Source organism: Callithrix jacchus, chromosome X, assembly GCF_049354715.1.
Source record: "Callithrix jacchus isolate 240 chromosome X, calJac240_pri, whole genome shotgun sequence".
NCBI lineage: Eukaryota > Metazoa > Chordata > Mammalia > Primates > Cebidae > Callithrix > Callithrix jacchus.
In genome coordinates, this window is record NC_133524.1 from 40270910 (window position 1) to 40285055 (window position 14146).

The 14146-nt window shown below is 43.9% G+C and overlaps 1 long non-coding RNA gene across 1 annotated transcript in view; it reads right to left on the minus strand.

The window, feature by feature from the left end:
* Positions 1-11964, minus strand: part of LOC144581093 (uncharacterized) — a 34991-nt gene extending 23027 nt beyond the window's left edge. The window contains exon 1 of the long non-coding RNA XR_013531630.1: positions 11882-11964. This is a non-coding gene — a long non-coding RNA (uncharacterized LOC144581093). The remainder of the gene's footprint in view (positions 1-11881) is intronic.
* Positions 11965-14146: the final 2182 nt, after the last annotated feature.

The following is a 14146-nucleotide window of genomic DNA, read 5'->3' on the forward strand; positions in this document are numbered from 1 at the left end:
ATGATTGTAAGTTTCCTGGGGCCTCCCTAGGCATGCATCCTGTACATGTTGTGGAACCATGAGCCCATTAAATGCCTTTTCTTTATAAATTACCCAGTCTCAGTATGTCTTTATAGCAGTGTGAGAATGCACTAATACACCAGCTTGGGTTGTCTCTCCAGCTTTTCTCAATCCTTACAAGCAAAAGGACACTGATTTTTTTCTCAGGGGATCACTTCCCCATTTTTCAGTATGGTTTGTGGAGGTAGACTTCCCCTCCACACTCCGGGAGGGGGTTAATCGTGAGGAGCAATTTGGTGGGACTTCTGAGAAAGCCCCTGGGTAGTGTGATGCGAATGTGCTTTAAGATCTGGTGCTGGGTAGCAATTGGTTATTTTAATGAGGGACCTGGGGAAAATGGAGGCCACCATGTGGAACTGTAGTCAAAATGGAAAAAGGCAGAGAAGAGAGATGAAGAGAAACCAGGTTTTTTGTTGCACAGTTGTTGTGCTACTGGATCAAACTGTCCCTGAAGACAACATTGCTGCTCAACTTTTTTTGTTATGTGAGCCAACTCTCCTGTGGTTTAAATTGGTTTGAGTTGAGTCTTATGACATTTAAAGTCAAAAGATTCCTAACAGATATACCTTGGAAACATGAGTCATAGCACAGAGAATTGAACAGACTTCAGTACCTTTTTAGATATATTCAGGCTGACACATTCTAACATTTTAGACTCTATGAAGACTGCCTATTTCCGTTGAAGGACATATTTGGTTGTTTTCTAATTCATCCGATTAGTTTATATACTCCATGAGGGCCAAAATTTTGTCTGTTTTGTTCGTTGCTGTTTCCTCACACCTAAAACAATGAGTGGCCCTTGGTAGACACTCCATAAATGTTTAATGCCTGCCTGCCTGAATGAATGAATGAAACGGAGGCACAGATAAAGTGACATACCCCTAGTTACATAGTTAATTATTGAGATAGTAAGGTGGGGAATCCACCATATTATCCTAACATACATGTAAACATTCTTAACTCATGATAAAGAGAAGAAAGAACTAATATTTGTTGTTGTTTTTCCCTGGGCCAGATGTAATTTGAGTGTCTTCACACTATCCTATTATTCTATGTGAATCTCCCACCATACACATACAATATCAAAAGGTAGGTATGATTACTGTCATTTTACAAATGAGAAAACTGAGGTACACAGAGGTAAGTTTCTTCCCAAACATCACAAAGCTACTATGGCAGAAAACACAGCTTCCCTTAAAGAAGCCCCAATGTGGAAAGCACTTGCAATGGTGCCTATGACACTGGTCAGCTGGCAGAAGATTCTACAGATAGCTAAAGCCATGCATACTAGGCAGGTTTTTTCAATCACATTTCCTTTCAGAGATTGACACTTTATGACACTCACCTCCAAATCTAGAGAAGACAGCTTTCCCTGCACAAATTACATGCATGTGGATAGGTGGGAAAAGAATATTCAGTGATGTGCCAGCTGCGATGTCATCATCCATGTGAGCTCTGTGCTGGCATGTGCAGATGTGAACAGGAACATTGCATACTCAAACGCACGGGTGTGTGTGTGTGTGTGTGTGTGTGTGTGTGTGCACATATGTCTTTTCATGTAGACGGTCTCAGAACTGTAGGACTATTATTTCTGTGGCCCTACCCTGGTGTAGTGTAAACACATCACAATAAAGAAAAGTGACAGACTCTTCTGGTCACATTGAACCACCCAGATATGTACCCAGCACGGCCACAATTTCAGCAGAGCATGCAATACTACTTCTCTGAACATAAGATAGCAGAGGAGCCTGGGCACTGCTGTCTAGAGTAATTGACTATATACCAGAATGGTCACTTGCCCCATCTTCTCTCTAAGTACTCTTAAATCACACACCCTGATCAGTCCAGTTACTTGTCATGGCTCCCCGTGTGCTCAAAGCAGCTTTAGTAACACCTGGGGCATCCCTGAGGGTAACACAAGTATGCCAAAGTGGCATATTTGTGACTGGCATGTTCTACTACCCTTCAGAGGCAATATTAAAACCATGTGGAAGATCACTGCATGGGAAAGAGATGCAAATCCAAAACCATTGCATGGGGAAGAGAAATAGACTAATCATTGAATATAAGCATAACTGCGTAATTTTTATACCACGACAGAAGAATCCATAAACAACGGGAAAGAACAAAAATATGTTGGGGAAAGGCCTGCAACATAATTTTCATATATACAGTTAATATTTATAAACCTTATGTTCTATGGGAAAGGTCCTGTGGGAAAGGGTCATGCTTTGTATCCTAAGAAAAGCCTCTCCACTCTCTGGGCCTTGCCATTCTCGCTGGGAGAATATGGCAGTTAGATTACAGAATTTCTAAGCTCCTTCACTCTATAGTACTAAAGTAGAAATTTCTAGATGTGGAAATGAGGAAATGCGATGGCCATGGGTCTTCAAACTGGGGGGCTTAGGATCTGGTGGGAATTGTCCACTGAAGGTACCCCTAATACGGAGGGCTGCTCAAGGTCTCCCCTGGCCTGGTTTGGAGGCTACCAATTTGGTGTGCTGGAGAGACAGTAGAAGGAAAACTAAAAGGTAGTGAGGGAAGGGTAGAATGCAAAGGCTTCACAAACACTGACTCATGTCGGAGTCCGCCTGGTTCCTCCCCACTTTGCAGGGGAAGCATAAAAGTGTATGTGTATGTTTTTTAAACCCACTCAGGTCAGGAGAAATGGAGAAAGTAAACATCTAAGAGACAGAAAAGATTGCTTTCCTTTGTGATTTTTCTTCCGTTGAGCAAAGCGCCCCAGAATGTATTGCAAAGGGCGGGGCAGGGGGTGAGGAGAGAGCTGTTAGCACTTCCCTCATGCCTTTGAAGGCAGCGGGCCTCTGTAAACAGAAGTGACTTCTGACTTCTCACAGCTCTAAAAATAATCAGAGTGTGGGGGTTCTAAATCAGGAACAAAGAAGAAACAAAGGGTTAATGAGAGGACACAAGTTTGATGTCTCATTGCATAAACACAGAGCCAGCTAGGAACAAAGGCGTCAGAAGCTGGCCTTCACCAGAAGGTAACCGGCACAGCTTTTAGCCCTTGAAATTCTGCACATTGCTATTTCTTCCTCACACTTGCAAAGGGCACCTCACACCCTGCTCTCTGTGCCACCCCCTCTCTAAAGTGTGCTGGCAGGGAGTTGGCTTTTTCATCTAACTCAGGACCCTTCCCCTGTAGCTTCACCCGTCTCCCCTCACCCTGATCAAAGCCTTGATGTAAGATCTAACTCATACTAACTTGCAAGTGATTTATATGGCCCTAGCAGCAGCTCATGTTTACCATGGGGCTCACTTTCTCTGTGCTCTGTGCATGATCTCGCTGTGATTCACACCACTGCTAAGTAATATTACCACATGCACGTTATAGCAAAGAGGATGGAGAATTGCCCTAACTTTCCCACAGTCCCAGATCCAGGGGATGGTGGAACAGCAATCCTAAACCTCAAGCCAGAACCCAAATCCTTAACCCTCGTTGTCCTGCAATTCAAGGCAAAAGAATTAAGTAGTGGGGAGTTATCTAGCAGCTGTAACCCAGGGCAGAGACCTATGGCTGGCATTGTAAGGCAATCATTCCCTTTGACTCTCAAAAAACCCATCTCAGAAGGTTGCTGTCGTTGTCTAGTTTTAATGAACTTTGAGGGAGGTCCACTCAGCACCACCTCAGCTCCATATACTGTGCCAGGCTCTTTAAGGCATTCAGCACACACAGCCATCTCTGTTTGCAGTCCAACAAATCAGTTTCTGTTTGGAACAAATGTCATGCACTAGCCATCATGCTGCATGTGTGAAGATGTGTCTTTTGGGGCTGGGGGAAATAGGGAAAGAAAAATTTGGAGATTGAAAAAAACCAAGTGATAAAGCCATTCTGCGAGTCTCTTTCCTAATCCCATGTAAGTAGAATATCACAGTTCCTGGCATAAAGGAAACACTCCAAGAATACATATTGATTGAAAGCATAAAGGAATGAATACGTGAACAAACAAATACTAATAAATGAACTGACTCATAGCTACCTTCCTTGTTTTCTTCTCTTATGTTCTCAAAGTCATCACCAATATTCCCTCAACATCTAATGTGCACACCTGTCAGGCGTGCAGGTTCCATTTGTGGAGGTCTGGGCCGGGGCCTGAGATTGTACACATCTAACCAGCTCCCAGGTGATGCTGTGCTCCTGCCGCTCCTTGGACCACACTTTGAGTACCAAGGGTCTAGTACACCTGTGTCTTACTCATGGCTGCTGTCACAGTTCAATGTCATGAAAGGTCTCATCTGTTCCATGGAATTACTTGCATTAAACTTCCACAGCCATTTCATCAGTGCGTTTTTGTTTTTACTGTAAAGTTTTGGTCTGAAGTGCACAGGACATTATTGTGTGTTAAAATTCCACCTGTGTTGTCTTTTACCTCACACTTGTAACAGAGGTGGATTTCCCATGAAGCTAATGAAGATTAAACCACAGGTCCCCTCACTATATGGACCCTGTTCCACATCCTCAGGCATAGATAGCAATATCTTTTGACAGTTATACAATTTTGTAAATTTCTAAAAGTAAAAGTATTGTGTAGTTTTTAAAGAGGGTTCCCCAATTTGTACAAATCTCAGGTCCCACATAAACCTGGCTCCACCCCTGCATTTGCCTTACTGTATTTCTTTGAGTAGATACACATTTCTCTTGTACCCATGTCTCTATCAAAAAGAGGAAAATAAAGGAAAAGGCAGCCACAAGTTTCAAGAAATGTGAAAGAGCATAATTCTCAGAGGATACACTTTGGTATTTAAATATGCAATGATCTAGCTCTGATTTATGGTTTCTGCTGCCCACCTAGCTCATGTAGGCATCTGTGTTGGCAACCATTAATCTGGCCTTTAGTAAGAAGCATTACAAAGAAAAAAGTTGCATTTTGTCATCCCATTACCTGTAGAACTTCATGGAACCCATCAGCCTTGGTCTCCTGGACAAACAGGCTCAGCATCCTCACCTGTTCAAGGAGGAGGCCGTGATTCTGTGACACCATTACACGACGTAGACTACCATGTCAGTATATAGTATCTGGTCCATTTACTGGATTATCACAAGTATGGGTGATAAACCTCAAGACAGATGCCTCCATCGAAGTGTGTGCAGCCATGTGGTAACTTGAACCAGTTCTACTCAACTTTGGCTGCACCTTGGAATCACTTGGGGAGCTTTAAAACATAATGTTGCCTGGATCACATCCCCAAAGATTATTCCAATTTAATCAGGCTGAGATGTGGTCTGAGCAATGGCATTTTTTTAAAGCTTCCCAGGTAATTGCAATGTGCAACCAAGGGTGAGAGTCACTGTCTGTGTCCATCTGATCAGGAGAGAATGCTAGAACCATGTTACCCAAGGTGTGGTTCTCAGACCAGCAGCATTGGCATCAGCAGACAGCATGATAGAAATGGAGATTTCTGCTCATGCCTGTAATCCCAGCACTTTGGGAGACTGAGGCCAGTGGATCACCTGAGGTCAGAAGTTTGAGACCAGCCTGACCAACATGGTGAAATCTCGTCTCTACTAAAAACACAAAAGTTAGCTGGGCACAATGGCATGCTCCTGCAATCCCAGCTACTAGGGAGGCTGAGGCAAGAGAATCACTTAAACCAAGGAGACAGAGGTTGCAGTGAGCTGAGATCGCACCACTGCACTCCAGCCTGGGCGACAGAGCAAGACTCTGTCAAAAAAAAAAAAGAATTCCAAGCCCCGCCCCAGACCTACCCAATCAGAATCTGCATTTGTCAAGATTCCCAGGAGATTCACCTGCCCACTAGATTTTGGGAAGCACTGCCTTAGAAACTGTCAGTTTCTGGATCAGCCCCCCCTTATTTCCAGATGCAGAAATTGGAAGTAAATCACATGAAATGATTTTGGCCAAGCTCCCCAAGAAGTCAGCTAGAGTCCCAGGTCTTCCATCCTCTAGCTTCAGCCAGATTTCAGCCTCTCCCTCAGCTAGAATTCGTGTCGTTTTAGAAGGATATCAAGAGTCAGAGCCACAGGTTCCATTTCTCAGGTGCAGAAACTACACAGTTTACTGCAGAATTTCTGGCTTTTTCTTGCTAGGGGAAAAATATGTCTCAGTAAGCTCCATTATGTATTCTGGGTATATGCAATGAGTTTGTCTTGAGACATATTTATGCTTGAGAATATTATGTATTCTCTTTATATACCATGCAAGGTTAAACTTTTTGAAAATTTGTATTTGCTTTTTATCACCCAGACATATAAGCGATTTATAGCCAGGTCTGATGGATTGGAATCAGGTGGCAAAACCTGGATTAACCCCATGGATCCTGATGACCATTGGTCAGTCCTTGCTATCCATGATATTTTCACCTGAGTGAATGCGTTAAAAGACTTTCCTTTTAAGATAAATATGCAGGTGGGTATCGTTTTTGCAAAGCAGGCACTTCCTCTTGCTGCTTTAAGTTCATCCAGCAATTTTTTCAAAGACAGACATATTGAAACAGTCATACACTGAATAATTCATGTGGAAAAATTGGGGGGAAAGCTAAATAGAGGTGACTCGTGAAATATTCTTACTTGCTGATGTTAAAAGATGGAGATTTCCTGTGTTACATAATTGCTATGCACCTGAAATAGTGGTTGAGGCAGGTTAGAGACCCCTCATGAGGCCCCTTGTGCACAAATCCTTCGGTCACTCAACCAACTAGTTATCTTTTAGAAATTAAAGATGCCCTGAGCACGCAGGTATACTTGAAGGCCATCATGTAAACTGGCCCAATACAGAGAGGTCTGGTAACACACCAATAGAAGCTTGCCGAACACGAGACTTTATCACATGTGCGTGTGCATAGGTGCAGGCACACCACCACCGACCCCCTCCCCAGCCACTAGTGTGATCTATCACCTACGGTTTTTGCCAGGCCCAAAGAGGGTCTTTATGTGCAAATCCCTGGCCAAGGGTGGTCCTACAGAACCCCTCAGCATTCACCCAGGTGCAAAAGCCAGCCAGAGGATGAATCATTATTATTTTTTTAATCAAGTAACAGACCCAGGTGTAGCAGCAGCCCAGCTTTCTAATATCACTGTGGCTTTGATAAATATGTCCCATACCTTGATAACTTTTCCAAATCCTTTAATATCCTGCAGCTCAGTCCCTGATGTCTGGCTGTCGCAAAAAATGTGTGAAGGGAGACCAAATGTCAATAAAATCTCCCTGCCTGCCTCAACCCAGTACATAATCAGCTCCAAGGTAAATAAATGGTAAGTTAGTTATCTGTTGCAGGGGAGGGGAGGCCTCCAGGCTTATCTGGCTTTCATTTTTGCCTTCCTATGGAGCTGACCAAAACATCTTCTTATTCCACTCTCTTCTGGAGAGGGTGCTGAATTTTTTCCTCTTTTCTTTTCCCCCTTTCCCCTTGGAGGGACAGACTGCTTTGCTTTTCTGAAATGGCTGTCTGTTTTATGCTTTGCTCTCCTCAACTCCATTAAATCACCTTTCATCACATTAAATACAGGTCTTCAGGGTGGTCAGAGAGCTTCGCTCTGAGGGATGATGTTATAATGAGGGCAACGTGTATGAAAATCATTTTTCAGCTCAATCCCAGGCAGGCCACAAGGAGAAGGGAGGCACTAAGTGTGTCTCACTTGAGACAGGAGCTAGGTTCCTGAGGATATGTTTCATCTGTTCCTTCCTTCCTTCATTCATTCATTCAGCAAGCACATAACAGAGTACCACTATGTGTCAGGTTATGGGAATTTATCAGTGAACAAAAGAGACCAAGATATCCCTTCCCTCACAGAGCTTCCATAAGTAGACACATTGGAAAGCCTCTTAGAGAACACGCTTAACGGCAGATTCACAGAATAGAAGAGGGGCTGACTTGAAAAGTTTAAGGTGCGGTTGCCTATAAATTGCTCCTACTCCAGTGCCAGAGTGTGGTATTCTTCCAGGAGACACTCTTTCTTTCTAGTTAAACAGTCCTTTTTTCTATCAGCCATATTTTTTCTCCAAAAGCAATTGTCCTTGGAAGGGATTAGCTATTATCACTCTCTAGCCTCATAGTGTGAATTTATTTACTGACTCCCCTTCCTGCCTAGATAAGAGGGGCTCCAGGGCTCCAAAAAGACAGAAAAACCCTGAAAAGGCAGCAATCAGAGAGACTGAGGACAATTTGGGCCAGTGTTTCTCCACGCAGTCCCCTGGAGCCACCTGTTAAAGAGCCACATTCTTCATCTCCCCACCTGGCCCCACTGAACAAAGATCTCACTCCATAGCCTAAGAGCCCTTACACAGGACCTTCCCACTGAACAATCCAGGGACATTAAAGGAACTCTTTAGGAAACAGGCCAAATGGGATTGAGGTTCTCCAAGCTCAGATAACTTCTAGCTCCCCTTCCTCCTGGTAGTGACAGCTCCCCACTGTTACTTAGCCTTGGGTACTGCACTGACCTAGGTTGGCACCTTTAAATCGCCTCTTTATTAAAGGCATACTCTCTTTGAGTGAGCCATCTGTTTACTGTCCAGACCTAGAGCCATTCAGGGAACAAAAAAAAGGAAGCAGAGAGACCAATTCTAGAACTCGAGTCTGGGCACAAGTGGAAAAAGCAGGTATCTGCAAAGCCTGATGGAAGGGAACATCTTTACATTTAGTGAACTTATGCATGTCCCTAAAATGCAGATTCCTCCTTCATAGTCCCTTCTGACTCAGTCCCAGACCAGAGGCCTGGGAACTTGGATTTTTAACAAGTACCAAACATGATGCTGAAGCTGTTGGCCTGTGTACCACAATTTCATACCTACTGATTTAATTTCATACCTACTGTCTCATACCATCTGAGACAAGGCAAGTCCCTTTTGCCTATGAGCCTGTAAAATCAAAACATCCTAACTCAGCATGTTTACCCCTTTTGCTGTGATTCCATTCTCCTTTCCACTTGTATTAGTGTGTTTTCACACTGCTGATAAAGACATAGGTGAGACTGAGTAATTTATAAAGAAAAAGAGGTTTAATGGACCCACAGTTCCATGTGGCTGGGGAAGCCTCACAATCATGGTGGAAGGCAAAGGGTACGTCTTACATGGTGGCAGACAAGAGAGAAAATGAAAGCCAAGCAAAAAGGGAAACTCCTTATAAAACCATCAGATCTCGTGAGACTTATTCACTACCACAAGAACAGTATGGGGGAAATTGCCCCCATGATTCAATTATCTCCCACCACGTTTCTCCCACAACACATGGGGATTATGAGGGCCACAAATCAAGATGAGATTTGGGTGGAGACACAGCCAAACCATTTCACCACTCTATCTAAAATCTCTACCATGTGTCACAAGCAATTTAAACAACAGATGAATAGCAATAAAGTACAGGAGAGTAAAGAAGAGCTAAGGAAAGAACTATTCAGTTTTTGTGTAGAATTTAAACAAAATGTAAAGAAGCCAGGACTTGATGGACTTAAATATAAAACTTTTTTTCATCCCTAATCTTTCCTGGCAAAAGACTATCAAAGTAATAAATGACCTTCAGGCTGCCAGTAAAATATGGCCTCAGAGTACAGTCAGATCAGGGGGACTGCCATAAAACTGTCTTCTAAGAATCTTAAGGATGCTATTCCACAGCCCTGGCTTGTAGCCTGGATCCCCAATATCTCTACCCATCCCTTATATACAGTGTGACAAAATGGCACAGAGAGGTTAAGCAATCTGTCCACAGTTACACAGGTATTAGTGACAGGGGCAGACTTTGAACCCAAGAAGACAGACTTCTACACTGTGACCCAAGACAAACTCTTCACTCACTGAGAGAGGTGGATTCCCTTAAGTGTCAGTCCTCAGGTCTTTTAGTTTATTTCATACATGTAGCAGTTTGTTTTGATGCTGCTAATAAAGGCATACCCAAAACCAGGAACAAAAAGAAAGGTTTAATTGGACTTACAGTCCCAAAGGGCTGGGGAGACCTCAGATTCATGGCAGGAGGTGACAAGCTCTTCCTACATGGTGGCGACAAGAGAAAAGAAGCAAAAGCGGAAACCCCTGATAAAACCCATCATATTTCGTGAAACTTAGTCACTATCACAAGAATAGCAGGGGAAAGACCAGCCCCCGTGATTCAATTACCTCCCCCTGGGTCCCTCCCACAACACATGGGAATTCTGAGAGCTACAATTCAAGTTGAGATTTCAGTGGGGATACAGCCAAATCATATCATTCCACCCCTGGCCCCTCCAAATCTCATGTCCTCACATTTGAAAACGAATCATGCCTTCCTAACAGTCCTCCAAAGTCTTAAGTCATTTCAGCATTAACCCAAAACTCCACAAGGCAAGTCCCTTCTGCCTATGAGCCTGTAAAATCAAAAGCAAGTTAGTTACTTCCTATATACAGTGGGGTTACAGGTATGGGGTAAATAGAGCCATTCCAAATCGGAGAAATTGGCCAAAACAAAGGGGTTACAGGGTCCATGCAAGTCTAAAATCCAGTGGTGCAGTCAAATGTTAAAGCTCCGAAATGATCTGCTTTGACTCCAGGCCTCCCATTCAAGTCATGCTGATGCAAGAGGTGGGTTCCTATGGTCTTGGGCAGCTCTCCCCTCCCACCCCATGATTTTGCAGGGTATAGCCTCTCTCCTGGCTGCTTTCACGGGTTCACGTTGAGTGTCTGTGGCTTTTCTAGGTACACAGTGCAAGCTGTCGATGGAGCTACCATTCTGGAGTCTGGAGGATGGCAGCCCTCTTTTTATAGCTCCACTAAGCAGTGCCCCAGTAGGGACTCTGTGTGGGGGCTCTGACCCCACAACCCCACATTTCCCTTCTGCACTGCCCTAGCAGAGGTTCTCCATGAGGTCCCCCCACCCCTGCAGCAAACTTTTGTCTGGGCATCCAGGCATTTCCATATATCTTCTGAAATCTAAGCAGAGGTTCTTAAACTTCAGTTCTTGACTTCTGTGCAACCACAAGCTCAACACCCCATGGAAGCTGCAAAGTTTAGGGCTTCTATCCTCTGGAGCCACAGCCTGAGCTCTACATTGACCCCTTACAGCAATGGCTGGAGCGGCTGGCACACAGCATGAGGACCCTGGACCTGGCTCACACAGCATGGGGACCCTGGACCTGGCTCATCTTGTTCCTCCTGAGCCTCCGGGCCTGTGATAGGAGGGGCTGCTGTGAAGGTCTCTGACATGGCCTGGAGACATTTTTCCTATAGTCTTGGGATGTCATGGTCTTAGGCTCCTTGCTACTTCAGCAAATTTCTGTAATGAACTTGAATTTCTCCTCAAAAAAATGGGTTTTTCTTTTCTACTGCATCATCAGGCTGCAAGTTTTTTGAACTTTTACAGTCTGTTTCCCTTTTAAAATAGAATGGTTTTAACAGCACCCAAATCACCTTTTGAATGCTTTGCTTAGAAATTTCTTCTGCCAGATACTCTAAATCATCTCAAGTTCAAAGTTCCACAAATCTCTAGGGCAAGGGCAAAATGCTGCCAGCATCTTTGCTAAAACATAACAAGAGTCACCTTTGCTCACATTCCCAACAAGTTTCTTCTCTCCATCTGATTCCACCTCAGCCTGGACCTTATTGTTCATATCACTATCAGAATTTTTGCCAAAGCCATTCAACAAGTCTCTAGGACGTTCCAAACATTTTCCTATCTTCTTCTGAGCCCTCCAAACTGTTCCAATCTTTGCCTGTTACCCAGTTCCAAAGTCACTCCCACATTTTTGGTTATCTTTTCAACAACGCCCCACTCTACCAGTACCAATTCACTATATTAGTCTGTTTTCACGCTACTGATAAAGGCATATCCGAAACTAGGAACAACAACAACAAAAAGGTTTAATTGGACTTACAGTTCCACATAGCTGGGGAGGCCTCAGAATCATGGCGGGAGGTGAAAGGCTCTGCTTACATGGCAGTGGCAAGAGAAAATGAGGAAAATGCAAAAGCAAAAACCCTGATAGTTCCATCAGATCTCATGAGACTTAGTCACTACCACAAGAATAGCATGGGTAAGATCAGTCCCCATGATTCAATTATCTCCTCTTGGGTCTCTCCCACAACACGTGGGAATTCTGGGAGATACAATTCAAGTTGAGATTTCGGTGGGGACACAGTCAAACCATATCAATACACATTTCAAGTTATTTATTGCAATATTCTTTGCAACTCTCACCCTGTCAGAGAATGAATTGAACCAGAGTTGATGTTTTAGAATTTGCACAGATGTTTTCATGAGCTATCCTGAATCACCTTTCATTATATTTACCTACTCTAGATGATGAGATGGTGTTTGGTAAGGGCAGGACGGAGCAGGACATGGGCCCCACTGTCCCCTTTCCTTGCTGTCCTTACCCTCAGACTTCTCACTGTGCTCTCTTCAGTGACTTTATTCATGACAGCCCTACCATTAGAGCTGCCTTTTCACTGCATGTAATAAGCAGTATTGATGGATAACTAATCATCTTCAAAACTTGATGGCTTAAGACAACAACCATTTTATTATGCTCGGAGATTCTGTGGGTCAGAAATTCAGAGAGGGCATGGCAAAGATGGTTTGTTTCTGCTCTAGGATGTTAGAAGCCTCACTTGGGAAGCCTTAAGCCTAAGGATGACTTGCAGCTGGGCAGTGGAATCTGGAATCACCTGAGGGTTCCTATTCCCATGTCTGGTTCCTGGGTTGGGAGGACTCAAAGACTGCCAGGCAGACACCTACAGAAGGAAGTCCACATAGCTTGGGCTTCCTCACAACATGGTAGCCTCAGAATAGTTAGGCTTCTTATATAGCAGCTCAGAGCTCATAGGCCTCTTATAAAAGTGATATAGCAAATAAGGGGGAACCTACATGGTCTTTTATGGCCCAGTCTCAGAAATCACCAAGCATCATTTCCCTTGGATTCTATTGATTGAAGCAGTCATAAGTCCCCCCTAATTCATATTCAAGAAGGGACACAGACCCCACCTCTCAATGGGAGGAGGGTCAAGGTCACATTGTAGAAAGGTCTGTAGCTTATGAGATATCGTTGGCTGCCATCTTTGGAAAATAGTCTGTTAGTGTGACCTCTGATCACAATTCATAGAATCCTACCCATCTTTCCATGCCTGAGTCAAACCTCCTCCTCCAGGAAGTCTTCTCTGATTACCAAAGTCCACCTTAACTCCTATTTTCTCTCTGTTGCTTCTATCACAGTCATAGTAATACTGCAACTGTTCTGTGATAGAACACAGTCATAGTATTAATAGTAATAGTGCAGCTAACATTCTGAGGCAATGAACACTTCATTTAGATTAACTCATGAAATCCTCAAGGCAATCCCTTAAGGTAGGGGCTCCTATTATCACCCTTTTATAGTTGATGAAAGTGAAGCCCAGAGAAGTTAGATTACTTGTCAAAGTCACACAGAGCCAGAATTCGAACTCGGGCAACCAGCTCCAGTGTCTGACCTCCACCCCTCCTCCTATCCTGCTTCTCAGTAGCTCTTACTGATCATCGTTCATTTTTCCCCCAGTCAGACTGAAACAGCTACATTCCTTGGCCACAGCCCCTGACATAGTGCTAGACTCACCCATATTCTCACTGAGGGATTTCTAAATGGATGTACATTAGTGCCAGCAAGCCCCTACCCCAGAACTGAACATATTCCTAAGAGCCAGTGCGCATGTTTGTGCAAGTGGCCTGCTGACCCCAGCCTGACCGAACCTGGAGGACAGACATTATTTGCAAAATACGTAAAAAGCTTCAAGAGAATCATTCTACTCCAGACCACTAGAGTAGGGCAAGCCCTGAGAACTGGTGGCCAACAGGGATGTCTAAAGTGTCGGCATAAATGCCCCATAAAAGCCAAAGGTAAAATTATGTTGCTAGATGGAGAAGTAAAAATTTGGATTTCAAGATGGTTTTAATTCCAGGCTCTGGGAGTCCAGGGGACTGAGTTGCGTAAAAGAGAGAGAGAAAGGATTTAGAACCACAGGGTTGTTATGGGCGGAAGGGTCTCTTTCAGCCTACGCAGGCAGATTGAGAAATCCGTAAACAACTAAGGAGCAAGCCTAGAGATAGAGAGCGTGGTCTATCAGGCAGAGGGATAATAGCGCTCAAGTCAAGGGGGGCCCTGAGCCAC